The following is a 7,312-nucleotide window of genomic DNA, read 5'->3' on the forward strand; positions in this document are numbered from 1 at the left end:
TTAATGTAAGCTTTATTGATTGCACACTTTCTAATTGTGTTAGCGTGCTGAAAATTGGCCTGTCTGTTACTGTGGTCTATCAACCAACTTCTGTTTGATTGCCCCTGAGTATTACAGGACCTTGGTATTCCTAAAAAGGCTTGCAGATATTAGAAGAAGACTTTAAGCAGAAGCAAGAAGATAGTGGGCTTGATTATTGCTCATATAGCAGCGTTAATCAATACAGTAATAGCTAGTGCCACTGCTTTTGCAGTTGCTTTGGCACAAGAAGTTAGGACAGCTACTTTTGTTAATCATTTAGTGAAACATGTTACTAACATTCTGAGGATTCAAGAGGATTTAGATGGGTGTTTGGAACAATGGATGACGCTCTTTATGATGCTATTCAAATTATTGGAGAGGAGGTTCAGAGGTTAAGAGTAAGGAGCCATCTTGAGTGTTATACCAGTGGATTTGTGTTACTTCTAAACTTTACACTGATAGTCACTAGAATTGGGAAAAAATTTAAAGACACTTGCAGGGTATTTGGTATAGTTCTAACACCTGGATGTTTTAACTTTGCATACAAAGATTATGAATTTTAAAAATACTCCTGGGGAGAGGCAGGTGACCCAAGGGACTTCTGCGAGTGTTTGAGCCATTGACTTAGGTCGTTCTCTCAGCCAAAAGTCCCCGCAGCAATGGCGAGTCAGTCACAGGGCATCCAGCAGCTACTGCAGGTCGAGAAGTGGGCGACCGAGGTATCCGAGGCCCGCAATCGAAAGAACTGGAGGCTAAAGCAGGCCAAAGAAGCCCAGGCTGAAATTGAACAGTACCGCCTGCAGAGGGAGAAGGAATTCAAGGCCAAAGAAGCTGTGGCTCTGGAGTGCCATGACAGTTGTAGCAGTGAGGTGGAAAAGGAGACACAGGAGAAGACGACCATCCTCCAGAACTACTTCAAGCAGAACATGGATGAAGTCCTGGATAACCTCATGGCCTTTGTGTGTGACATCCGGCCTGAATCCATGAGAACTACCACGTTAACAGATAGGAGTGGAAGAGCCTGCTCTGTGGGTCGGCATGGGATCTGCCCCCATAGAATAGGAAACCTCCACAGAACCTGAGTTCTCTAGAAGGCATTAAACTATTTCTCTATACTGTTGTAGGACCTTTCACTTTTGGAGAGTATCAAATCTAGCTTTTTGTACAGACTTATTATACACCTAAAGTTTTATCTTCTTACCTTGTGTGTCTTTAAGGAGTATATGTCACCCGTTTTCCTGTGTATTCGTGCAAGTAACCAGTATCAATGTTGACTTTCCTTTTAATAGTCTAATAGAAAAATATTCTTTGAAGAAAGAGAGGGAGCAAATTGTTCCCTTCTACTTTCTTAAAGGTCAGGGGCATTATCTATGAAAAAAAGTAATAAATAGATATTTGTAACTCCTATGAAGAAGCAGCCATCCTGGATAATTTAGGACAGTGAACGTGCTTGTTCAGGCTGCTGTTAGTGTATCCTAACCCAAATCACTAGATGCTAGGACTCAACTTGTTACATGTTATTATAATCATTTAAAAGTAAAACTTTGTCTTGCCCTTCAAAAAAAGAATACTGCTCTGCTGAATTTTGATGCAGATGTTGCTGATAAAAGTATATGTGACCAGATGTCAATATTTCCATCTTGGTCAAGCTTCAAGAATGGCCTATATAGCTTGACTCTTCTTGCCCGGAGTCTTAGTCAGGGTTTCTATTCCTGCACAAACGCCATGACCAAGAAGCAAGTTGGGGAGGAAAGGGTTTATTCAGCTTACACTTCCATATCACTGTTCATCACCAAAGGAAGTCAGGACTGGAACTCAAGCAGGTCAGGAAGCAGGAGCTGATGCAGAGGCCATGGAGGGATGTTACTTACTGGCTTGCTTCCTCTGGCTTGCTCAGCCTGCTTTCTTATAGAAACCAGGTCTACCAGTCCAGGAATGGCACCACCCACAATGGGCTGGGACCTCCCTCCTTGATCACTAGTTGAGAAAATGCCTTACAGCTGGATCTCATGGAGGCATTTCCTCAGCTGAGGCTCCTTTCTCTGTGATAACTCCAGCTTGTGTCAAGTTGACACAAAACCAGTCAGTACATCCTGGAAATTCTTTTATTCCTGCCCATTGTGATAAAACTTGCCTTTGACAACATCAATATGTTGGCAGCCAAAATGCATGGTTTGAAACTAAGAATGGAACCCCAGACAGAGTTATTAATTTGACAGGCTACCAGTCAGAGATGGGTAAGTTCTGCCCAGAGCCTTACCAACCTAAGACAAAAGTGCATTGCTTTTGAAAAGGCCTATTCCATGAGGGGTAAGGAAGGTATTCTTGTCAGAACAACCTAAGCAGACATAGTCTTGTTTATGAAATAAAAAAGAGGGAGAACTTTTGGGGCTGCTTGGCAGGAATCTGATAATGGGCCAGGACAGGGAAGTAAACTCACACAAGAATCTAATTTTAGGCTAGAACAAAGATGAAGGCTTCAGGAAGAATATGACTTTGGGCTAGGACAGAGAAGTAGGCTCAGATATCTTGGTCATCCTGATAATCCCTTACAGTGACCACAGGACTTTGGTTGTCTTGCTTGTTCCTTAACCTATAACTGACCTTATTATTACTTGCACGTAAATTAAAATGGTAAAAGCATATTGGGAAAGAATAAACCTGCCTCAGCCTCAGAACTGGCTGGGTCATGCTACATGACAGTAGCTGAGAGCTCACACTTGACCTACATGTTGAAGGAGAGGAAAAGAGAACACTAATTGGGAATGGCATGGACTTTAGACATCTCAAAGCCTGTGTTCCTTTGAGGGTCTCAGGGGACTCTGACCAACACCTCATAAAGAGGTAGCCTACACCTGGCTCTGCGGTTTTCATTTAATAACCTGTGGCTTCTGTGTAGCTTTATCCACCCATACATCACTGTAGATCGTCCTGAAGTTGTTTGTATTTTAATGTTAATTCCACTTCAAGAAGTGCTGCCTAGTCACATACTCAGAACTTTGTCAAAACCTTCCCATTGTAATTAGTAAAATAAAGGCGAGAGCCAGTGATTGGGCGGGGTAAAGGAGGTGGAGAGAGAGAGGGTCAGAGGTCAGAGGACGGGGGAGGACCAAGAGAGGAATTTCAAGATGGCCCTCGAGAAGGATGAATAAAATCCAGGTGGGCTTTATTGGCATTAAGTAGCTATGAACATTTAAGGATTTTGCAGGTCTAATATCTCATATAGAAGGGCAGTTTGTATTTTTGTCTATTTGATGCAGTGTTGTTCTGTAGAGGGTTTGTGGATTGAGAGTTTGATATATAAACTTGTATGAAAGCTATTGGGCCTTAGAGTTGTGTTTGTGTTGGGATTTAGGGTAAAGAAACACCCCAGGATGGAGGCAGTAGGGCAGGCAGAGTAAACTGCCAAGGGAAGGGAGTCATGCGGTTGGAGTGAGACTGTGGGGTTGACTCAGACCGAGTGACAGAGTCTGTGCCTGAGGCTCTGTACTAGAAGTGGAGTGAGACCGAGGGCCCGATAAAGAGATAAGCAATTCATTTTTAAATATTTACTGCAACACATAATATTTCAAATTCCTCTTTTCCCCTAAGAGTCTTTTATTTTAATGTTCATGGGTGTTTTGCTTGTGTTTGTCTGTGCGCCATTAGCACATCTGGAGCTCTTGGAGGTCAGAAGAGGGCAGTGGGTCCCCTGGGGCTGGAGCTGCAGATGGCAGTGAGCCACCACAAGGGTGCTCTGGACTGAACCTGGGGTTTTTATGAACTTCTCACAAGCACTCTTCCAATAGAGCTACATCCCCAGCCTCTCACACTCCTCTTTATTTTATTTTTAGTACTTCAGCTTTCCTCATGACATTTTCATACATCTTTAATTTTGATTAACCCTCCTCCAATCCTTCACATCTCCCTGTTCTCCTTAAACCTCAAGGTCTCCAATTCCACTGCAAACTACTACACTTACTTATTTTATACTCTTTTTAACTCTTTGTTTATTTAATGTGCATGTTCTCTCTCTCTCTCTCTCTCTCTCTCTCTATCTATCTATCTATCTATCATCTATCTAGATATCTATCTCTCTCTCTCTTCCTCCCTCCCTCCCTCCCTCCCTCTGAGTATGTGTGTGTATACTATGTGGAGGTCAGAGGACAATTCTGTGGTGTCTATTCTCTCTTTCCACCAAATACATTCTGGGAACTGAACTCAAGATCATGTGGTAAGCCCTTTACCCTCTGGGCTGTCTCGCTGGCCTCATATCCTTTTCTTTCTTTCTTTCTTTCTTTCTTTCTTTCTTTCTTTCTTCTTCTTCTTCTTCTTCTTCTTTTTATATTTTTTAAAGATTTATTTTATTTATATGAGTACACTGTAGCTGTCTTCAAACACACCAGAAGAGGGCATCAGATCCCATTACAGATGGTTGTGAGCCACCATGTGGTTGATGGAATTTGAACTCAGGACCTCTGAAAGAACAGTCAGTACTCTTAACCACTGAGCCATCTCTCCAGCCCCCTGGCCTTATATTCTTAAGCACCATCTATAAAATGTGAAGTTTCTCTCCTGGCCCCCAGCCCCCAAAATAACAACTCTAAGACTCAATTTTATTTACAAATACCTTGGCCATAAGCTTTAGCTGTTTCCTGACTAGCTCATAAATTAATCATCTGCTCAGTTCCTGTGATTTCTCCATGTTCCAGGGCATATTTCCCACCTGGCTCTATCCCAGAATCCTTTCTGCCTACCTGACGTTCCACCTTCTATTCTACCCTATTCCTGTAGGCCATAGTTGTTTATTATTATTATTATTATTATTATTATTATAAACAAGCAATGTAACCATACAGTACACAAGAGGTTCTCTCTACAATTCTTCCTTTTCTAGTCCAATAAAAGGGTCTTTCTCTTATATCTTTAAATAATAAAAAAAAATAAACCATCTTTAAATGCCATATTCTGTATGTCTCTGAGGTTTCTGAACACTGTTTGTGTGTGTGTGTGTGTGTGTGTGTGTGTGTATATATAAAATTTTATATATATATAAAATGTATGTATGTATCTATCTACCTAACTACCTACCTAAATACCTATCCATCACACATCTGAACAATCAAACATTGCTTGTTTCTAGCTATTTAATATCTGTTCAACCTAGAAAGCATATTTTTGTGATAACTAGTCTAGTATCTAACATGACTATAAGCTTGACTGACTATTCATTTGCATTACATACTAATCCTAAACAGTTTGTAATAGCAGCTTATAAAGGATTGAAAGTAAACTTCGTATTATTTAAATGAACTGCATAGGTCCAATACATTATACAAGAGTTTAGATATAATGTACAGCATGTTGTAACAAAAATAACCTTAATTTTTGTATCAATATGCAAAGATTTATACCAACGTAATCAAAATATAACTTCAATTCTATGTCAAACTCCAAAATCCGTACCAGTGTAAGATTATGGCTTTTGGTTTAAGGGTTAGTTTAATAATCCATCCTTTTTTCTTATACAGGTATACATGGGCCTGTTCATGGTCCCTGCTACATATGTAGCAGAGGACTGCCTCTTCTGGCATCACTAGGAGGGGAGATGCTTGGCCCTGTGGAGGCTTGATGCCCCAGATAAGGGGGATGTTAGAGGGGTGAGGCAGGAGTGGGTGGGTGGGTAGTGGTGGAGCTCCCTCTTAGAGGCAAAGAGGAAGGGGATGGGGTTCATGGAGGGGAGACAGGGAAGGGGGATAACATTTGGAATGTAAACAAATTAAATGATTTTAAAAAGAAAGAAAGAAAGTTAGCTGTAGCATTTGCTGTCCAATCTCTACAAGCCGTGAAAACGTAGGCTTACATAAAGTCCTGACTGGAACGGTTTGAAAGACTGGGCAAAGTGCCTGCTTTGAGGTTACCCTGAAAGCAAGTTTTTATGAGAAGCATCTGAGACTGTCTGAGGCTGGATCGCTTGGGCTCTTGTCTTCTTTGGTGCCTGATCCTTTTTGCTCTACAAACATGGAAACTGTCACAAGTAGCACACATCTCTGTAATAACATATGAATGGAATATGCAGTGTGCACAGATTACTCAAAGATGATTATGTGATCTTTATTTGAGTAGGTGAAAGATATCTTTTTTCATAAGCTAGTTTGAACAGTATAACAAAACTGCAATACAAATCTCCATCTGTGCCCTATGAAAGTGTGACATGCAGTAATAAGCCATGCAGGCTCTATAGCCAAGATTTATTGGCAATGAATAGTCATTTATGTCTCAACCTGTCTCAGAACTGTGGCCATATAAAGGGATCAGCATATATATTACCTGCTTCATTGATTTTGCAGATTTCTTTTTTCTTTTCTAGCCAAGATCTTCGGAGTATTCCCCCCGACCTCCCTGTCATATCTGATTTTTATCAGTTTGGAAGGAATCCATAGTTTTTCTTCTCCCATTGAAACAAGAGCATATCCTCTCCCCCAGTGCATCACATTTCCTGCCTTCCTTTCTGAGGTTATAATCTATCTCTGGAGTGTGTGTGTGTGGGGGGGTCTTGTTACCCCTTTCTGTTTATTAAGTATCTCCTTTTTACATCTGTTTCTGTATCTATTAATCCTTTGGTCTCTGTGAAGTTTTTTTTTGTTTGTTTGCTTGTTTTGTTTTGTGTTATCTACTGAAGCTGCTCTGGTTTAATATCTGGGTTTTTTTTTTCCCCAATTTTGTGTGGTTGGTTTTTATTATCTGGATAACAGCAAGCAATTGAAAATAAAGAGAAAGAGAAACATGGGGTTCTCTGTGGCCTGTTGCACCTCAGTGCTAGATACCCAGATCTAGTTTCTGTATAAGCTAGGGACCCCAGCTGCTACCGGCACTCCTTGTTATCCACAGAGGCTTGGGCCCGGGCTGTTGTCCTCACAGGCACCTGCTCCAGTCTCTCCAGACGCCCCAAAGCTCTCTAACCTCCCACCTCAGGGCATCCTCCTCGCTGTCCGCTTCCCGAGCTGCCACACTGAGGATGCTGGCACTTGTTGGGGACTCCGAAAGCCCCCCTGCACAGGTGCGTCTGTCCGTCGGGACCCAGCACCAGGGGTTGCAGACAGCTGCAGGTGAAGCTGTCCATCGTGTTACGACAGCTGTGAGAGCAGAGGGTAAGGCTGGTCCTGCATTCATGGACATCCACGTGGCAGTGCTTCCCTCCCCAGCCTGGGGCACACTCGCACTGGTCTGGTCCAGCACTGACACCTCCATTAAGACAAGGCTTGGAGCAGATGGCTTCACAGGTGAGAGAGCTCCGGGGTGTGGCTTCTTC

The 7,312-nt window shown here is 42.1% G+C and overlaps 1 pseudogene across 1 annotated transcript; it reads left to right on the forward strand.

Annotated features, from left to right (window-relative positions):
- Positions 1-680: 680 nt before the first annotated feature.
- LOC308420037 (V-type proton ATPase subunit G 1-like) lies at positions 681-1,030 on the forward strand (annotated as a pseudogene). Its single transcript has one exon. The product of its transcript is annotated as a V-type proton ATPase subunit G 1-like (transcript).
- Positions 1,031-7,312: the final 6,282 nt, after the last annotated feature.

Source organism: Micromys minutus (assembly GCF_963924665.1).
Source record: "Micromys minutus genome assembly, chromosome: 4".
NCBI lineage: Eukaryota > Metazoa > Chordata > Mammalia > Rodentia > Muridae > Micromys > Micromys minutus.